This window comes from Notamacropus eugenii, chromosome 5 (assembly GCF_028372415.1).
Source record: "Notamacropus eugenii isolate mMacEug1 chromosome 5, mMacEug1.pri_v2, whole genome shotgun sequence".
Taxonomy (NCBI): domain Eukaryota; kingdom Metazoa; phylum Chordata; class Mammalia; order Diprotodontia; family Macropodidae; genus Notamacropus; species Notamacropus eugenii.
The window spans coordinates 167,594,235-167,616,639 of NC_092876.1; positions in this window are offsets into that span (position 1 = coordinate 167,594,235).

The window sequence follows — 22,405 nt, forward strand, 5'->3', positions numbered from 1 at the left end:
GCTGCAGTATCATCTGTGACATAGGAATTAATGAAGTGGGGTGAATGACTTGGATTGGCTGGATAAAGCAAACTCTTTAGGGAAATGTTTATAACATTCAATAAGAATGGGAAAAAAGATTATATTGGGATGACATCTGGTTCCTCTCTATAAATTGCTAGGGTCCCTCCTCCCTCTTAAGGTGATTTAGATGCCAAGTTCATTGGAATGAGTGGATTTAGCTGGCAACATTGGATAAGACTGGGTCATTCATGTTAGGAACCAGCAATGTATATGGAGGAAATTACCTTGAGTGATATGGCTGCCAAGAAAAAAAAAGAAAAGAAAAAAAATCAATAGTTCAGTGAAGATTTCTCTTACATACTAGCATGTATTTTTTTCAGGACCAAGTAAGGATAGTTATGAAGATCTAGTAAGCAACTATAAGATCTTCTAAATAACCTTATTAAAAAAGAAAACTCTGGTTTTATAGTGTGTCACCAAGGTTATATAAGTAGGTAATATTTTTGCTCTGATGGTTATCCTGTAGGTTGAGATTACGGAGCTGTATTTGTGTGTGTGCATTTATATATGCATGTGTATGAGTATGCATATATACATCTTGAAAAGAAAATATAATTTTTCATCTCTAATGAGAAAGACTTTATTCAAAAACAAAGCCATAGTTACTCCAAATAGTGACCAGGAAAGTAACATTGGAGGCCATTAGAGCAAAGGCTGGATGGCACTTTGTGGCCAGAGCTCCATCTAGTGTTCTCATTCCTTTCCTTTCTAGGCCATTATATACTACATAATAGGGAGATTAAAAAAAAAAAAAACAGGAGGAAATTCTCATATATAGCAGTGAGGCCACTGTGATTAACTATGATTTTTTTTTTAATGGTGACCAAGACTTGCTGAGGATTGGGCAGTCTTGATCTGGGCAACAACTGGCTCAACTCAAAGGATATGCAGTTTGCTAATACACCTGGTAGTTTTGGGGACATTGAAAAATTTATTCTTCATTTCCTTTCCTAATACATATTTGGTAAGAGATATGGCTTCATTCTAATGATTGATAATGGCTTCTCTGGGTTTTACTAAAGAAAGATCAGAGATGACAGAATCATATTAGATTTTAAAGTTAGAAAGGGACTCTTTTGTTGTTGAGTCATTTTGGTCATATCCAACTCTTCATGAGCCCATTTTGAGGATTTCTGGGCATAGATACTGGAATGGTTTGCCATTTCCTTCTCTAGGACATTTTACAGGTGAGGATACTGAATTAAGCAAACAGAATTAAGTGACTTGCCTCCATCACATAACTAGAAAGTATCTGAGGCTAGATTTGAATTTAGGAAAGATGGGATTCTTCCTGATTCTAAGTCCAGTGCTCTATACACCGTGTCACTTAGAGACCATAAAATTCAACTTCTTTGATGAACAAACTAAATGAGTGAGAAGCAAATAGGTTAAAAATTTACCTAGGATTACACCACTAGTAAATGTCTGTGGTAATATTTAATTACAGGTCCTACCTAGCACCAAGTCTAAAATTCCCGACGCCGGGCTCAGCACTCTATTCACTGAGCCATTTAGCTGTCTCCATGTACCAAAGCTGCCTTGCTTGTTACTACATGACAAAAAAATGGAGGGGTATGTATGCTGTGTGTATATTTCAGAGGCTTCAATTGAGATGTAGTATTTTGTATGTCTAATAAAGTCACACTAATTAAATTGAAAAATCATTTTGTGGTTACACAATTAATTTAATACAATAAGGATTTGTGTGAAGAGCTCTTTTCTCAATACCAGGGAGCTCTACTGTTAGTTCAAATAGATAGTTTAGATAAAGTAATAAGTAAATCATTAAAAGACAAGGAAGGGGGAAGAATCAAAGATAATATGAGTGCACTGTATGACACAATAGGGGAAAAATTGTTTATGTGATCTTAACAACACTGAGAAGCATTACATAGGATAAGAACTTGGTCAGAGGAAGAAGAGAGAAGTGACTTCTTAACTTTCTTCTCTGAGAATTTTGGAGAATCATATACATGTCAGAGTATGGCATTTGACTATTCCAAAAATCTTTATTAGTGTATATTCTTCACAGTTATATATGACTAAAATACTGTAGGATCTTTCAAAGGCCATTTTGGTGTAGCTTTGGATAGAAAAGTGAGAATAAAATGGTTTTTAGTTTCATTTGTATTTTTCATGAATACCCAAAAAGAACTTTACATCAAATTGAACACTGGATTGAACATGGCTTCCATTTACAATATTTTGGGAAAATTTTAGGTACTTGAAAAGAAAATCTTAAGGCTTGTCAAAATAACACTTGGATAAAAAGGCCTATGCCTGTCATCTCTGCTGCTTATATGGACTGAGAATGGAGGAGTCACTTAATCTCAAGAGTTCTGAGATCTTGACTAACTCACTGACTGAGTAAGCCAGAGTCGGTCTACAAGCCCTCACTGTGTGTCACTTAATAGAATGTGTATATTTGTGGAGCAAGGGTGCCTAAGGAAGAACAAACTCTCTCAGGTTGGAAACAGAGCAGGTGGAATTGGATCCATATGGGGCCAGTACATTTCCAGCCTGGGTTAGAGAGGGAGATCCATTCTCAAAAAACAAGACAGCAGCAGTAAAAACAAAACAAAGTAAAAACAAAATTTGACATTTCTGTTTCTCAGATTTTTTTATTTGTGAAATAGCCCCAAGAATATTTCTCATACATATATGGAAGATATATATATAATCAGAAGCAAGGTGGTACAATAAACAGTGTTGAATTTGTAGTAAGAGATCCACATTTTATTTCTGCCACTTATCTATGTGGCCCTGGGCAAGCAATTTAACCTATTTGGCCTCAGTTTCCTTATTGCAAAATGAAGTTATTGGACTAGATAATCTTTAACTCTTTCAGCCATGAATGCATGATCCAATGATGTTACAACAATGATGTCAATTACAATAGAATAAATAAGCTACTTATTCACCCTAAAATGGGAAATGATTCAAAGAATGGACATTGATAAAACTAGCATGATTTCTTAAAAAAATTTAACCAATAGTCTAAATAATGAGGAGAATCGGAGGGCAGAACCAAGATGGTGGAGTAGAAAGACAGACCGGTAGAAGCTCCTCCACATAGCCCATAAAATACCTGTAAAAAATGACTCTAAACAAATTCTAGAGCAGCAGAAGCCTCAAAATGACAGAGTGAGAGATTTCCAGCCCAAGACAGCCTGGAAGGCCGACTGGAAAGGTCTATTGTACCAGATGCAGAGCAGAGCACACAGTGTGGGCCATGTGGTGCAGCAGTGACAGGATCTGAAACAGGCTTCAGGGAGCCACCAGGAAGCAGCAGTTCCCAGACTGCTCAACCTACAAACTCCAAAGTCAGCTTTGAAGGTCAGTGAGAAAGCTCCTTCACCCAGGAGAAGGCAATATGGTCTGGACCAGTGGCAGTAGCCACTGCAGCAGCACCATCCATTTTTGGAGCCCTCCACCTAAAGCCCCTTGGAGAAGTGAGCCACTGATCTGAATCTCAGTCCTGCGCATGGCCATGGGGTGAGGAGAAGCACTGGCATGGTGGAGCTGGAGGTGGTTGTGAAGAGGGAATTCTACTCACAGATTCTGGGCAGAAAAGTTTTTGGTTCCTCCTAGACCAGTGTGCAGTCCAGGAGAGGAGTAAACTGGTCTCCCTTGTTTGTGCCACCTTGGAGGAACTGAGAACTTGCAGGTCCCCACAGTATATGCTCCTCTTGACAAAGGACTCAGACATCAAGTAACTGGCTGAGAAAATGCCTAAAAAAGGGAAAAAAATAAGACTATAGAAGGTTACTTTCTTGGTGAACAGGTATTTTCTTCCATCCTTTCAGGATGAGGAAGAACAGTGCATGCCATCAGAGGAAGTCAAGGCTTCTGCATCCAAAACCTACAAAACAAATATGCAATGGTGTCAGGCCATGGAAGAGCTCAAAAAGGATTTTGAAAATCAAGTAAGAGAGGTGGAGGGAAAATTGGGAAGAGAAATGAGAGTGATGCAAGAAAATCGTGAAAAGCGAGTCAACAACTTGCTAAAGGAGACCCAAAAAATGCTGAAGAAAATAACACCTTTAAAAATAGGCTAACTCAATTGGCAAAAGAGGTCCAAAAAGCCAAGGAGGAGAAGAATGCTTTAAAAAGCAGAATTAGCCAAATGGAAAAGGAGGTTGTATTAGGTGCCTACTGTGTGCATGGTATTAGGGATACAAAAATATAAGGGATGGAGATGTAAAGAAATCAACTTTATAAATCCAAGATGGTAGGGACAGAACTGGTCTATCTGAAAAAGATCTAGGGGTTTTAGTGGTCTCTAGGCTCTACAAGGATTAGCACAGTACAATGACAACAAAAAAGAGAATACAATCTTGGGCTGCAATAAAATAAACAAACAAAGCAGCGAGGAATAGAGATGATTGTACTTTTGTCTTCTGCCCTGGTCAAACCATAACAGAAATACTGTGTTTAGAAATAGGTACCATAGAGTATAGAGCCAAGAGGGCAGAGTAACAGTATAGACTTTCTAGAGCATTCCCACCAAACCCATCCAAATACCTATGAAAAATGGCTCTAAACAAATTCTGGAGCTACAGAACCCACAGAATGATAGAGTGAAGCAAATCTCCAGCCCAAGACTGGCTGGAAGGTCACCAGGACGTGTCTATCACCCCATGCTGGGAGAAGAGGGCAGTCCAGTATGGGCTGCACTGGCACAGACAGGACCTGAGCAGGCTTTGGGGGGGACTGAATCTCTCACACCTGTGGTGGTTTCCAGACTTCATGACCCCAAAATGCTAAGGATAAATTGAAAGGGCAGTGGGAAAAGCCTGTGAGACCAGTGCAAGAGACTGGACTCAGGGTGGCAGAGGGGGTGGAGGAACCAGCAGCAACCACAGCAGCAGCCGGGGCAGCTGCAGCCTCTGTTTCTGGAGCTATAGTCCCACAGATTGTAGGAGAATCAAGCGGCTGACAGTGTACCTCCCATCCCCACTGGAAGACAAAGAGTTCAAAAGTCAAGTAAATGACTGAGGAAATGAGCAAAAACCAAAAATAAAGAATCAGACTATAGAATCTTACTTTGGTGACAAGGAAGACCTAAACATGCAAACAGAAGAAAACAAAGTCAAAGCTTCTCCATCCAAAGCTTGCAAGAAAAATATGAATTTGTCTCAGGCCATAGAAGAGCTCGAAAAGGATTTTGCAAATCAGGTAAGAGAAGTAGAGCAAAAACTGGGAAGAGAAATGAGAGTGATGCAAGAAAATCATGAAAAACAAGTCAACTGCTTACTAAAGGAGGCCCATACAATGCTGAAGAAAATAATACTTTAAAAAATAGACTAACCCAAATGGCAAAAGAGATCCAAAACTTCACTGAAGAAAATAATTCCTTAAAGATTAGAATGGAGCAGATGGAAACTAATGACTTTATGAAAAATCAAGAAATTATAAAACAAAACCAAAGGAATGAAAAAATAGCAGACAACGTGAAATATTTCATTGGAAAAACAACTGACCTGGAAAATAAACCCAGGAGACAATTTAAAAATTATGGAACTATCTGAAAACCATAATCAGTAAAAGAACCTAGACATCATCTTTCATGAAATTATCAAGAAAAACTGCCCTAATATTCTAGAACCAGAGGGCAAAATAAATATTGAAAGAATCCACAGATCACCTCCTGAAAGAGATCCAAAAAGAGAAACTCCTAGGAATATTGTAGGCAAATTCCAGAGTTCCCAGGTTAGAGAGAAAATATTGCAAGCAGCAAGAAAGAAACAATTCAAGTATTGTGGAAATACAATCAGGATAACACAAGATCTAACAGCTTCTACATTAAGGGATCAAAGGGTTTGGAATATGATATTCCAGAAGTCAAAGGAACTCGAATTAAAACCAAGAATCACACACCCAGTAAAACTGAGTATAATGTTTCAGGGGAAAAAATGGTAATTCAATGAAATAGATGACTTTCAAACATTCTTGATGCAAAGACCAGAACTGAATAGGAAATTTGACTTTCAAACACAAGAATCAAGAGAAGCATAAAAAGGTAAACAGGAAAGAGAAATCATAAGTTGAATCTAAGTCTAAAGTTGAACTATTTAAATTCCTACATGGAAAGATAATATTTGCAACTCTTGAGACTTTTCTCAGTATTTGGGTAGGTGGAGTTTATATGTATATATAGACAGAGAGCACAGGGTGAGTTGAATAAGAAGGAATGATATCTAAAAATAAAATTAAGGGGTGAGAGAGAAATATATTGGGAGGAGAAAGGGAGAAATGGAATGGGGAAAATTATCGCTCATAAAAGAGGCAAGCAAAAGCTTTTTCAGTGGAGGAGAACAGGGAGGAGGTGAGAGGGAAAAAGTGAAGCTTACTCTCTTCACATTTGACTTAAGGAGGGAATAGCATGCTCACTCAGTTTGCTATGAAAATCTATCTTACGCTACAGGAAAGTAGAGGAGAAGGGGACAAGTTGGGTGGATAGATGATAGAAGGGAGGGCAAAAGGGAGGAGGGAGTAATTAGAAGTACACACTTTTGGACAGGGAAAATGTCAAAAGAAAGAATAGAATAAATGGGGGGCAGGATAGGATGGAGGGAAAAATAGTTAGTCTTACACAACATGACTATTATGGAAGTCTTTTGCAAAACTAAACATATATAGCTTAAACTGAATTGCTTACCTTCTCAGTATTGATGGGTGGGTGGGGAGGGAGGAAGGGAGAGAAGTTAGAACTCAAAGTTTTAGAAACAAATGTTGAGAACTGTTTTGCATACAACTGGGAAATAAGAAATACAGGTAACAGTGTTTATAAATCTATGTTGCCCTACAAAAAAAAGAGAGAAGATGAGGATAAGGGAAGGGAGGAGTGTGATAGAAGGGAGGGCATATTGAGGGAAGGGGTAATCAGAATGCAAGGTATTATGGGGTGGGGGGAGGGGAAAGATGGGGAGAAAATTTGGAGTTCAAAATTTTGTGGAAATGAATGTTGAAAACTAAAAATGAATAAACATTAAATAAAATAATGAGGAGGATTAAAAAACAAACAAACTAGAAACCATCTCAGACAGCAAATATAATTACATGAACTCCTACCTGAACAACTAAGAAAAGATAACTCTTCTTTATTTGGAGAATATAAACTCATTTGTACAGTCATTTATGGAGGAGGATGGTAGAAGATTGAGAAGTATCAAATAATTTTAAAAAGTAGACAGCAGTGGTCTTGAAAATATGGTTACAGAATGTTGGTAAAAAAAAATCTAAGTGAAATTAATCCAAGGACATTTAAGACTTAGACTGCCTTGAAGATACTACACTAAAGAGAAGTGGAGAAAACATTTACAAAGATTTTTGTGATAGTTCTTTTTACTATCAAAGACAGGGAAGCTACAAAATTTGAATCTGCACATCACAGCCCTCAAAAGAAGAAGAAATGCTACTACCATCACTATCACTACCTCTCCTCCTTCTCCTGAAAATTAATTCACTTTAAGCTTCATGAATTCAAATGTTATGGGTAATATTGCAGAATGAGTTATTACTATCATCTCAGTAGCCTTCTGATGCCAGCAGTCTCTGGAATGACTTGTACCAGATATATGGTACTCCTTGTCACATCCTAAGAAAACTAAATAATCATCAAAGTTGAAGTTTATCATTTGTGTGCCATGTAATAACCCTTTTTTTACCTTAAAAACATTGATTTTGGATTCTTTTAAGGGTGAATAACTGAGCAGTAGAGAAAAGGAAAGAAAGGGCAATTTTAGATGGTAATTTAACCTCAGGTATCCTATTCAAATGGATCCAATGATGTACACCCACAATGGACACTTTGATTCTGTTTAGTGACTTTTGGTGTATTTTTTTTGGACCCACCTTAAGGTTCAGATTTGAACCTTTTCATCACCATTGGATTTCTTATGAATTTGCCACTGACAGAAACATAAACTGGTTCTGAGCAAACATTTAACATAACTATTTTTAAATTTCATGGACAAAAGGTGGGAATAAAAACCACCTATCTTTCAGACAAGCCATCCCACTTCATCACCTAACTTGTCAACAATCCAAGAACAGCAATCATGCAGCTCTAGAAGCACCCCATTAAAATAGTTCCCCATAAAATGGAATTCCTCCTTGTAGGAGATACATGTGTATTTATGAACTAAGAATTAAGCAGAAGTCCTCCACACCTTCAGCTCACACTGATGTCATGTCCCCATAGTGGTGAATGTGTCAATGGATTTTTTCCATGCTTTCTCTGCTAAAGGAGTTCACACTTCCTCTGGCACCTTGGCTGAATCTTAGCTAGTAAAAATTTGTCAAGGTGTCAAGCTTTAGATATGCATTTACCCCAAAGAGAACAGGCAGACTGGAGCAATTGAATGTCTTGATGAAACCAGATTGACCATTCTTAATTATTAATAATTTTATAAAATGCATGGGATATGCATTACATATGTGTAAACAAATATATGCATACATCTATTTTGCACTTATGTAATTTGTATACCTTTACTAAATATATGTGTGTTTCTGTTTGTGTACATTTGTTGTTGTTCAGTAGTTTCAGTTATGAATGACTCTTTGTGAGCCCATTTGGGATTTTCATGGCAAAGATACTGGAGTATTTTGCCATTTCCTTCTCTAGCTCATTTTACAGATGAGGAAACTGAGGCAAACAGAGTTAAGTGATCGCCCAGGGTCGCAGAGCTAGTAAGTTTCTGAGGCCAGATTTGAATTCATGAAGAAGAGTCTTCTTGACTCCAGGCTTGGCACTGTATCCACTGAGCCATAGCTACCCTGTGTATGTATATAGCTCTCTCTTTATCTTTTATCTTTCCATAATGTCAAACCCCCTCTGGACTGTTTTCCCAATTCCCATTTGCATTGCTTGGCTGTGTCTTCAAAGCATAATTAACTACTTCTTCCATCTGGGGCAACCCAGAAAGTTTGAAGTTTCCAGTATTGATGCTCATGAATTCCCATCTATTGTTCTACTCCAATACTAATCTAAGAAGTTAATATCAAGTAGTTTTTTTTTACAAAGGAATATTAACTGAGAAACCATATTGAGTATAGAAGTTACAAATTATCTCCCAAACTGGAGGCTTAATCTCTCTGTACTAACTAGGGCCCTGTGGAAAGTAGTGGAAAGTAAAGTAGGTGAGAAAGGGCCTATTTTTTATCATCCACACCTCAAGTTTGAGGCCACTGTCCATAGAAACCCTGTATGTCTATGTGTAAATGTACACATGCATAAAGGGAAGAGATTATCCTATGCATTCGCATGTACTCACATATACACACACATAGGAGTTTTATGGACAGTGGCTTGAAACTTGATGTATGATGTGTGCATGAAGAGTGCTTCTTAGTCTGGGAAGTCCGTCTCTCCCTTTTCAACTTCTCCACTAAGCTCACTTTTGGGTCTGTCTTGGCTAATGAATGAATCACTCATTTCCTCAGCATGGCTATCTCCTTGACTGCTTGCCTGCTTAGCTGGGTCAACCATTGAAGTGTTTCCCATTTTTGTGTGAATAAGTAGTAGCTTATTTATTTTATTTTTGTAAATAGCAAGAATTTAATCAATGTCTGTTGAATTTAAAGATAAAATGACATTAGATGAGATGTTCTTTCAGGTTCCTTCTTGATCTACTGTTTTATTTGTTATTTTATTTTTCTCCAGTTGTATGTAAAAACAGTTTTTAACATTCATTTTTTAAAACTTTGAGTTTTAAATTCTTTCTCTTTCTACCTCCCCTCCTCCGTCATTGAGAAGGAAAGCATTTGATATGTCATACTTGTGTAGTCATGTAAAACATTTCCATAATAATCATGTTGTGAAAGAAAACATAGACAAAAAAACCTCAAGAAAAATAAAGTTAAAAAAAGTATGTTTCAATGTATTCAGACACCTTCAGTTCTCTTGCTGGGAATGAATAGCATTTTTCATCATAAGTGTTTTAGAGTTCTTTTAAATCATTGTATTGCTGAGAATAGCTAAGTTATTTATGGCTGATCATCACACAATATTGCTATTAGTTAAATTTCTATTATTTTATGAATATTAAAACCAACTTGCTATAACAATTTTTTACCACTACTGCTTCTCATTTTTAAATTACTTGATGCTACTCAATCATCTACCATCCTCCTCCATAAGACTGTAGAAATAAGTTTATATTCTCCATATAAATCAGAGTTGACTTTCTTAGTTCCAATATCTCTACCCTTAGAAAAGTCATCATGTATTTATATCTATTGACTGAAATGGTTTCTAGCTTTTTTTGTTTTGTCGTTATGTAGTTTGTATTGGTTAAATTTCTTTAGGAAATAATAATTGTATCAACGTCTTATATAGATTATGCATACATGCATATATGGACATGTTTTGGACACATATGTACACTTAGACATAGGCACACATAAATACATTGTACACACAAAAAACACATATTTATGCAAAAACATAGATGCAGGTATCAACAAAGATATATAAACACAAGTATCCATTTATTGAGTTAGAAAGAATTGAATTCCAGTCCTATTACTGACTTGTTCCTAGTCAGTATGTTTTAGAGGTGGGACTTGATGTCTTTTCTTCCTGAAAAATAAATAAATAGGCAAACAGATAGTTAATGGCATGGTGTAACAGATAGATAAATGACCTTCCATTCAGGAAATCTGGATTTATTATTTTTCTGAGCTTACATTGCTTTAGGTAAGCTGTATAAAGAACAGTCTTACTGTGCATACATAATACAAAGTCAAATCTTGAGCATCTGAGTACAGGAAGTTATATTCATACTGTAACATTCCAATATACAATGTGGTGGAGTAGAATGAGAACTGGTCTTGGAGCCAGGAAGACTTGGTTCAAATCCTGCCTCTGACACCTACTGGCTATATGACTTTGGACAAATCTCTTAACAACCTCTTGGCAACCTGAGCAACAATTCAGTATTCTAAAATCACAAATAAAAAGTGTCAGTCTTCACTGAGAGACATTTCTCATTGGGAGCTCCTTATACTGATGAAATTATAGATATCACAAATATACTCTTGCTAATGCTAAATACACTAAAACTAGCTATGTGTATATATATATATATATATATACACATATACACACAACATGTGTACACACATACATATATATGTGTATTAATATATCAGTATACCCATATATATATCCCAAACATCAGTTTCATCTTCTGGGGAATTCCTTACACCAAAGCAGATTAGAAATTCAGAGACTTATTTAGAACTTAAAGTCTTACAGAGTTGCCAAGGGCACTGAAAGGTCAAAGGACTTGCTTATTACCATATAGCTAGTGTTTATCAGAGGCAACACTTGAGATCAGGTCTTCCTAGTTCAAACCTTTTATACATCACTGTCATGCTGCCCTTCAAAAATAACAACAGTAGCTTGCATTTTATAGCACTTTAAGAGTGCTTATATCATTTGATCCTCTCATCTGTTACATGAGGCAAGCCTTGAAAGCATCAATCTACCAGCACAGCTGAAGAAACTGAGGCATAGAAATTATGTCTTTTGTTCCATGTCACACATGTTGTAAGTGTAGAATTAGGATGAGAATCTTGTGTTTGATGGTTTTCTTTCACTATATGATGCCCTATTTCCATATTTAATAATGAGTTAGAGAAATTTTCTCCCTGACTTTACCTTTTTGCTGTTTATTCTGGCCACAAGAAGAACTTGAGAAATGGCCCCCCAATTCAGATTTATACAGTGACATCAAGGAATATCTTAACAGAAAGGTTTCTGTAAGATGAAGTTGTCAAAGGTTCCCCTCCATTTCACAAACATGTATACATTCTGGATACACCAAACTTCTTATAAAAACCTGCCATGCAACTACCATCCATTAATTTAACTGGAACCTCAGAATTATTTTTTCAACCTCTAACATTTCAGTGTAACACCCTTATTTTGCAAGCCAATCCTGACCCATTCAATAGAGTAGCTGTTATATTAAGTGTATGGCTTGTTTTCATTGATATTCTTAGCAGAGACAGCATGGTGTAACAGATAAAGAGTTAGGAAGGTCTAGGTTAGAGTCTTACTTCTGAAAATACTAGCTGTGTGATTGTGGGCAAGGCTTTTAAGCTTTCAGTGCTCTAGGCATTGTTTAGTCAATGACTTTATGTTTCAGATGACTTATTGACTTCCAACAAAACCCTAAAAATTGACAGGAAAATTTATGGTTTTAGTATTCATAAAATAATAGAAATTTAGATCCAGAAGGAACCTGAGAGAACATCTAGTCTAATCTCATTTTATTTTTACATTTAACAAACATTGATTAAATCTTTGCTATTTTCAAAAGCATAAATGAAAATCTTTGAACTCAAGGAACATACTATCTAAAGGAAATTTATTTCAATTTTTATTTAATATTGGGGTTTAAATTTATTTAAATTTTTAATAATGTCAAACTTCTATATCCTTTGTAGATATTTGTTTGAATGCCATCTCCCCCATTAGATTGTAAGCTTCTTAATAGCCGGGACTGACTTTTGCCTCTTTTTATAACCCCTAGACTTAGCACAGTGCCTGTCACATAGTAGTTGTTTAATAAATGTATATTGATTGGTTAATTTATGCAGCATAAACATTGATCCCAATGACTCTGAGTATAGCTTATTTGATTACTAGTTTTCATTTCCTTTTTTGCGAACAATTTTTCTGAACACAAGAAATTCAAAAAGTGAGTATTTTTGTAGTTAGAGAAGAAACAGAAAAAAGAAGATTGTATAAGAAACTGTAATTTTATATCATATATAGATGTTTTGGTTGTCTGTTTTGCTCTGATCCTCTTCTTCTCTTCTGTTCCCTTTTAAAACTCCTCATTTATATTCTAATCAATATTTTTTTTCTTTGTCCCACTGTTATTACACTCTGTTATGATCAAAAAGCATAATTATCCAAACCAAATCTACCCTGTGGCTATGTCTGAAAATATATTTCTTATTCTTCACCTCTGGTTCATAATCTGTCTGTCAAGAAAGGAAGTTTGTTTTGTTTTTAACCTTTTGGAGTCATAGGTAGCTATTGCATTGATTAGTGACCTTCTGTCTTTCAGGGATGCTTTTCTTGTACACCTTTCCCCCTCTAGTTCTGTTCACTTCACTATGCATCAGTTCCTATGATCTTCCCAGGTTCCTTTGAAACTGTGCCTATCATTATTTATAAGGTATAATAATATTCCATTATGATAATATAATTTTTTAAACATTCCCAAATTAATGTATATTCCCGTATTTTCCATTTTTTTTACTACAACAGTAAGTGCATCTATGGATATTTTTGTGCCGTCAGAACTTTCTCTCTCTTAATTCTTTAATGTAGTAGTAGTAGTAGTAGTAGTAGTAGTAGTAGTAGTAGTAGTAGTAGTAGTAGTAGTAGTAGTAGTAGTAGTATTGAGTCCAGGATTATGAACACTATAGTTATTTGTTGAGTGGGACTGACTCCAAACATTTTCCCCAGAATTATTGTACACATTCATATCTTCACTGTCATTTTACAGATTAATTAACAATGGATTAGAAAATTGTTTATGTGTCCTTATGTAAGTACTAGTAATACATCCAAGTTTTCACTCTCTATCCATTAGTCTTTCTTCAAAATTTATGAATCTGAGTATTAAAGAGTTTAATTTTCTTGCTTTTCTACTTAAAGCATATATTTGTGTTGCTCTCTGTAGACAGTTGTCTTGCATGACCAGGCAAGAGATTTTGTTGAACACCTGTGTTGTACTTTGGTTAGATCTGGGCATCAGAAACCAATTAAAAGTTCATTGTAGTAGTCAAGAGATGATGAAGAACTGACCTAAGGTCATTACTCTGTGACTAGTAACAAAGGGGCAGATGGGAGAAATGTTGTGGACATAGAAATGACAAAATTTGGTAATTGTTGTATGTTCAGGGTGAAGAAGAGTGAGTAGTCAAAGATAACTCTGAGGTTACAAGCCTAAGAATGTAGTGCCATTCTTAAAGAAATAGGGAGGTTGGGGAAAGGGATGGCTTGAAAGACAATCAATTCTGTCTTGTAAATGTTGAATTTGTGATACATCTAGTCTATTCAGATTAAAACATCCACATTGGTGATGTAGGGGCTAAAACTCTAGGGAGAGCCTCTGGCCAGATATATGCATGTAAGTCATTTTCATAAAGATGATAAGTAAAGTCGTTCAGTGCATCCTATTGGTATTCTTAAAGAAATAATCTTTTCTAAGTTCATGTACAAAATACTTTGCACAAAGTAGCAATGGGGAAGTAATGCGGCACAGTAGAAAGAGTAATGGCTTTGGAGGCAGAGCATCTAGGTTCAACCTGCATTTCAGATGTTTCCTACTTTGACCTCAGCTTTCATATCCATAAAATCAAGGTTGGGAGAAAGTGTGATGGACCAAGTGGAATCTGAGATCCCTTTCAGTTCTATATTCATGATTCTGTTATCTAGATGATATTAATAGTAAAAAATGAGAATACGTAGTAATAATTACCTGTGAATCTTTATATAAAATAGAGTACTAAATTTGGAATCAGAGGATCTTAGTTTGAATCTCAGAGCTGCTATTTGCTGCCTATTTGGACAGGGGGATTCAACTAGATTACCTCTATGGTCTCTTACAATTGTAATTCTGCTATCCCATCTTTTTTCACGTCATAGTTAAAGTACACCTTTGTCTTCATACATCATATATACCCATTCAGAGAGTTTCTTTTCAAAACTGATGATCCAATGGGAGCTTTCTTCATTGAATTATAGACTGAAGCTGCACCTGAGCTGTGTGTGCATTATTGATATCCTCTTTGCTCATTCCCTCCTCCACCCAGATCTATACTCAGTTGTATTTCTTGAGGGAGATGAAATAATCCCTCCAAATCAGGGTTGGCATCTTGTTCCAGTAATAGGAAATTTTATTTGTTTATTTATGTTCTGCTTCTTTCTCTTCTTTAAATTCACTCCTTCCAAAGTACAGAATTGTCATTTTATTCAAGTACACCACATTCCCCTCTCACTAGACTCCATTGTATCTGCCTCATCAGATGTGGTCATGAGCCATGTACCTTTTAAATTGAAAACTGCTTTGAAGCTCTTGGTTGTCATTTCTTTGATGTGTTCTCTCAAACATACAATCAAGTATTTAGGGCACCGGACAGAGGGTCGCCAGTAGAGGGTTACATTCCTGGCTGGACAGTTGACTTGTGATGTGACCTCAGCCAAGTTATAAACCATTGCCTGGCCTAGTTTCCCATCTCAAAAATGAGGACACTGTCATTTCCCCAGAATCTTAGAATTTTAGAGTTGGGAAAGCATCACCTAGTCCAATACTTTTATTTAATGGATTATAAAACTAAGACCCAGCAGAGTTATATACTCAGAGACAAACAAGGAGATCTCTAACTAGGGTCCATATTTCTGGGTACAGTGTTATTTCTACAATGCTACGTGCTTTCCAGAGATATTATAACAATTCATATCTGGTAGTAGGACTGAGAATTTTTAATGAATAATTTTGTATGTTAATTAGGTTTGGCCCCTGGCTGGTGGAATACAAGACATTTTTCATTAGTCAAAAAGGCCAATATAATCTTAGTAAGTAGTAAGAGATGCCTAGCATTGAGAATGAGGAAGATGGTAGTATTGTTTCACTGTGTTCTGGTCAAACTACATCTTGAGCATTGTGTTTTATTCTGAGAACCACATTTTAGGAATAATAGAAGTTTTCAAGTAATCAGAGGAAGAATAGGATGGTGAAGGCTTAAATGATGCCATGTGAAGATTATTTGAAGATATTAAGGAAATTTACTTGGAGAAGAGTCGACTTATGCCAAAGCAAGATACGCATCTTTAAATATTTGTAGGGCCATCACAAGGAAGAAAATTCACAACCTCGGATTCTCACCCCTCATATTTAATTATTTACCAAGTCTCATCAATTTCCTACTCATCATCTCACATATCCATCCTCCTTCTTTCTGCTGACATGGCTACCATCGTAGCTCCGGCTGTAGTCACTCATTTCTCCTCTCTCCAATCCATCCTTTATACAGCTGCCAAAATAATATGCCTAAAGCATGTCTGACTCCCTCACTTCCCTTCTCAATAGATTACAGTGTTCCCTTTGGACTCTCTCACATGCTAATTCCTCTGTTTGGCTTTTAGAGGCTTTTACTACCTGACTTTAGCCAACCCTTCCAAATTTTTAACACGTTAACTCCATTTACTCCATGGTCCAGACAAACTGGCATTCTTTTAGTCCTCGCAGAAAATACTCTCATCCTCCACCTCCTTGCCTTTGTACAGGATACTTTCCATTCTTATGATGAATTTCCTCCTCACTTCTATCTCTTATACTCTCTAGCTTCCCTGAAAGTCTTCTCCATGAGGTCTAATTCTCTCATCTGCTACTACAAATGGAAAGAGTAGTTTCTACTCTCTACTACCCTTTTACTCTCCTCATCTTCCCATAGGGCTATAGTCAAAGGAACTTCCTTCTAATGATACAGCTGGTTACATGATTGATCTTGCCATCTGCTGGCAGATACTCCCATTAGTAACCTGAGGATGACTAACTTTCTGTGAATAAATGTGTGCAAGTATTACCCTGCCCCATGTAGAAAGAATACCACAAAGTCTTGGAACAGTCCTGGGGTAACTTCATAGGCATAGTCTTTCACTGGGTTCCACTCCTCCACTTGTTCCTAGTTGTGATCTCAGAGGTGGAAAACTCCTAGAAACAATGCCCTATAGGGCACCCTGCCCATTTTACACTTTGACAAATGCCCCCATGGTTCCTGGAATTTTTGTCTGGTGCCATCATTGGAATTACTATTGCTGGCTTTGTGGAGGTCATTTAAACCAGCTTGCCATTTCTTTTAAGACATAGGTTAGAACGTGATTATAAATTTAAACCTTGAAGAGATTATCTGGTTCAGCCTTCTCATTTTACTGACTAAGAAACCATTAGAGCATTATATATTTAGAGCTGAAAGTGACTCTCACCATTTGGATCTTTTGTTCCAACACTCTCATCTTATAGATGAGGAAACTGAGGCCTAGAAAGTTGTGATTCACTCAGGACATGCAGACAGTAAGTGATAGAACTGAGATTTGACCCCAAGTTCCCTGACTCCAAAGCCAGCACTCTTGGCTCTGAATCAGTAGTTTGCCAAGCTTAGCTCTCCTGTGTACAGTGGGAGAGAATGAACAGTGTTCTTCCCTTGCATTATCTCACCATTTGAGCCTTAGAAGGGAAGGACTGATCGAGGGTTGATATTTGAAAATGTCACTTTAAATCACCTCTTGTTGAACCACTTGTTGTATTCTGCTCCTCCAGAGCTTTCTTTAAGTAGAATCTCCTTGAAATTCTCGTATAACCTTTGTTTGTATTCTACTCAGAGGACTTGTTAGAAATATGCCTTTCTTCTTCTCCTCATCCATCATCATTTCCCCTTTCACAGAAAAGAATTGTTGTCATCTGCAGTTTGTGACAATAGGTAAGTTCTCCCTTTCAGCAGCCACTTGCCAGATAACAGATCCTTGGTTTACCAACTGGATACATTCATTCTAACTTCCAAGATGGTTGCAGTGTCAAAATAAATAAAAGAACCATATTCAGAGTGTTTTCTGAGGCACATACACATTCCCCACAAACACTTAGAGAGTTTATAGCTTTCTTTGTGGGCCTGACTAGCTCTTGTGGCACCACAGTAATTAACTTCTATTATTAAATCACTGGTTATTGATTCCCAGGTTTAGTGCCATTTATATTCTCAGTTCTGTTCTATTTATGTTGGAAGGAAAGATGCCTACAGACAATGACATAGAATCTCTAGGAGACTGTATTTATAAAGGTGGTTGATTGCTTTTAGGGTAATCCATTCAGAGTAGACACACTTTCATCTCTGGTATCACATAATGAATAGTCATTTCATGTCCAGACGCCCTGGTTCTATCACAGTGAACCTAAACAAAGACATTCTAAATACTCACAAAGTGAGCATTTCTGTTTCCCTTCATTCAAATGATAAGAAATGGGAGTTTTAGGTTATCTTTTGTCTGCAGTGTGGTACAGCGGAAAGCGTAGTGGATTTGGAGTCTGAGCATCCATGTTCAAATACCACCTTGGCTACTTAATAGCTACAAGGCTTTGGGAAAGTCTCTTGGCCTCCGTTCCTTAGATGCAGAATGAAGAATACATATTGAACTACATGGCTTGAAATGTTCTTTTAAGTTGCAAATACATAATCCATGATCACCACCAAAGCAATTCAGGCCATTTGCCTTAAAGTATTTTCTGCGATGTTAAGTCTCCTCACAATGCCAATCTCCTGATGGTGCCTGAATGGATTTCATATATGGAGAAAAGAATAACAGGTATTTTCTGATTTACATTAACAGGTAATACACAAAGACAGATGGTTCTATATTTGATCTGGTTAAGTCTGTTTTCACCTGAGGAAGAAAAGGGTATAGAACAATGAGATTGTAGGATATGAACATGGGCAATAGTCTTTTCACAACAGAAAGGAAAACAAATATGTTGATGATTTAATAAATCATTTTTTGATATCCTATCTAAAGTTAAAGCAAAATGAAGATGTCTTCTAAGCATTCAACACTTAATATTGTTAATATTGTTAATATGTCATGTAAAATGAACTACATGCCCTGGGAAAATTGGACATTAGAATATATTTATACTAACATTTCAAATAGATGTTATGATTTATTCCATGCTTCCTTTTCCAGATGTTGTGTGGTATTGGTGTGTGCTTGTTAATCACCTATTAAATCCCTCCAGACTCTTTGGGAGCCATGTGGAGACCATTCCAGGTCCTCTGATGATGGGTATGGAGAGCAAGTGTTGTACTCTGTCAGCAGTCTTCTCTCTCAACAGACAGTGAATCTGACCTTACCGAAAAACTGAAAGTAAGCAGCTAATCTTTTAAAGCCTGCAGGATGACCACTGAGTTCCCTTGAAGAAGAAATTTCTTAATACTTGAGAATTAATATACCTCCAAAATGGAAATTTTATTGTTTTTCTTGTGCATTGATAGGATCAATTCATTGAAAACTTCAAGCATAAGATTTAATATATGTACCAACAGTGAAATTTTTTTCAGTAATAAAACTGCTTGAATACACACACACAATACAGTTATACACAAATATAATCATGTAGATAATGTAAATATACAATATGTATACTTGCACATATATTTATATGTACATTGATATGAAAGTACATGGAAATGGACGCACATGTTCGTATGGACAGACATGCATATATGGACATACTTGTGCATGCAATGTACAGGTGTGTGTGTGTGTGTGTGTGTGCATGTATGTATGTGTGAGTTCATTGATTTAGGAAAATCTCAGTTAGAATATTCCTTCTACCAAGACATCCCTAACTCTTCTGTGTTTTATAGTCTTAGAAAGGTTCCTATGCAATACTATTGTGCTATAAGAAACGATGAACAGGGAGACTTCAGAGAGGCCTGGAAAGACTTATATGAACTGATGCTGAGTGAAATGAGCAGAACCAGAGAACTTTGTACACAGCAACAACCACAGTGTGAGAGGATTTTTTTTCTGATAGACTTAGTACTTCATTGCAATGCAAGGACTTAAAAAATTCCATATGGTCTCTTAAGGCAAAATGCCTTCCACATCCAGAGAAAGAACTATGGAATTCAATTGCAAAATGTAGCAGATCATTTTCTTTTGTATTATATTTTGGTTTGTTTTATGATTTCTCCTATTCATTTTAATTCCTCTGTGCAACATGACTAAGGTGAAAATGTATTTAATAATGTGGAACCTATATAAAATTGTATGCCATCTCAGGGAGGAATGCGGGAGTTAGAGGAGAAGGAGGGGGGAGGAAGGGGAAAAATCTAAGTTATATGGAAGTGATTGTAGAACACTGAAAACAAATAAAATAATAAAAAAAGAAAGGTTCCTGAGGAGCTGAGAAGGCAGACTTTTTCAGAATCATGGAGCCTAGTAGGCATCAGAACTAGTTCTGGAACCCAGGCCTTCTTGACTCTTAGGCCAGTTCTCTATCCACTCTCCATGTTTTTTCTCATAGAGATAGATATGCATAGTATCTGCATCTATTTTATGCTCACGTATATGGATATATTAATCCAATTTTAGAAGAATCGTATTCACATATTTCAGTCTTCTCTTTTAACTTTCTCTTTACCTCAGTCATCCAATGAAACAAGTCTTTGTTCAGAACCTACTCTGGGAAAAGCTTTGAATTAGGTCCTGGGGATACACAGACTAAAGTAAAAGTCATTGCTCACATGTACCTTATACTTTGTTGAGCTGATATACATTTTAACTAGACTTACATCACTGTAGCTTAGAAACCAAATACAATGGAATGCTAAGAAAATTAGTTCTTTTTTTGAGGGTTGGATAAGGAGTGGAAATCTTTGGTTTCATCAGTGCAGGAAACTCCTGATGTGGACATTTCTTCCACCAATGTTAGTCACAAACTTGACTGGAAATTATTCAATAGAGTTGCCTCAAGGACTAAGAAGTTTAATAATATCCATGCTTTTACAACTAATACACATTAGACACAGGATCTGACCCCAAAATTTCCTGATTCCAAGATCAGTTTTCTATCCCTGAGATGTCATGGTCTGCCAATGCTAGCAAAATTCTCACAAAACTTCCAGAGTAAGACCCACACTGATTAAAAGAAAAACAAATAAAATATAAAAAGCAAATATAAATACAACCATAGATAACGTTAATTTGGTTTTTTTTTCTAATTCAATATGTGATCTGGTGGGATCTATTTCTATTTGAGCTTTATACAATTGCTCTTTCTACTATGCCATACTGGTTCCCTAGAAACATATTAATCAATTAATCAACAAGCATTTGTTAAAAATGTTGTATGAGCTAGGTCCTTTTCTAGGCTGTAGGGATTTAAAATGAAGAATTATATAAAAACAGTGCTAGGACATTATTAAACACATGTATGAATGCTACATAGCATACCTTAGTCACAGTGAGATAAAGTAGAAACCAGTGGGCCACTTACTTGCTTCATTGTTATGTTTCTGATGTTTAAAAATATAAAAGAAAGGAAGGTCCCTCCCCCTCCCCCTACTTGTTTGGTGGAGCTTCTATGGTGGGAGGAAACGGACAAGGATAACACCAAATGGACAGGAATGGATGGGCTTTTATCGGCATTGCTGAAGGCAGTACCATATTGATGGGATCACTCATCCATTAGATGATTGGAGTAATAGAAGGTATTCCAAAAGTCTTGATGTCGTTTTAGTTTTTAATAGCTTAAAACCACACTAAGGTTTTGGGAATACTCTGTATTATTATTTTTAAGGAATTATTGGGCATCCTCATATAAGGTTGCATTCAGTCTTGCTTCCAAAGACAAGCAATGTTACCTGTTCTCTTGAAAGGACTGGTCCATTCAGATCCTAAAGTAAAAAGTATAACATCTACTAAAAGTATTTTTTTCTTCTGAAACATGACTGACGTGACTTAACAACTTGAAGATGTCACTTCACCTAAAACATTGGAAGCTTCTCTTTTTAGAGAAGTTGTCTATTCTGTTGAATGGATTATAGTGTAGTTTCACTAATTTTTAACTTTCAGAGATAAGAGTAGAAATTTTTGGGGGGGGGAATAGAGGGGATCAGTTAGGCTGTTCTTCCCTCCCAGAGACATACAACTGAGTTCTGAGAGTCTGAGTTAAATCATGAAATTGAATTGCTAACAGCAGCTTCCAAACCAGACAGTACATCTGCTGGCCTGCAGAAAAGATGACTTGTTGGATTGGCATCTCCTTCTTCTATACTGGGCAAAGAGAGTTTATAAAAGGATGTGTGATCCGGGCAAAAATTAGCGTTTGGGTTGATAGAACTGTCATTTTAACTCTTGGCCTGAAAAGACAAATCTGGAAGCAATTTAGTGAGTATGATTTACAACCAACTTTGAAAAGGATAACATATGTCTTCAAGACGCCTCAAACATACAGTAAATAGGGAACTGTCCAGTCACTTGAGTTTTCTTTCATCTTACAGCTTACTCAAATATTCTCAAGAAAACACTTCAATTTTGGACAATTGTGACAGACATAGGATGTCTTTGGTTAGAATTCCATGGATGGCTTTACATTCATCTACACATAAGCCTTGTGTTTTCAAGAAATGCATTTGTAAATGAGCCACAGTGAATTTAATTACTTCAGAGTCACTAATACCCCAAGAGAGTGAAAATTACAAGCTCTGCATGAAATATGATTGGCAGACTCAGCATGTCCTGCCATATCAT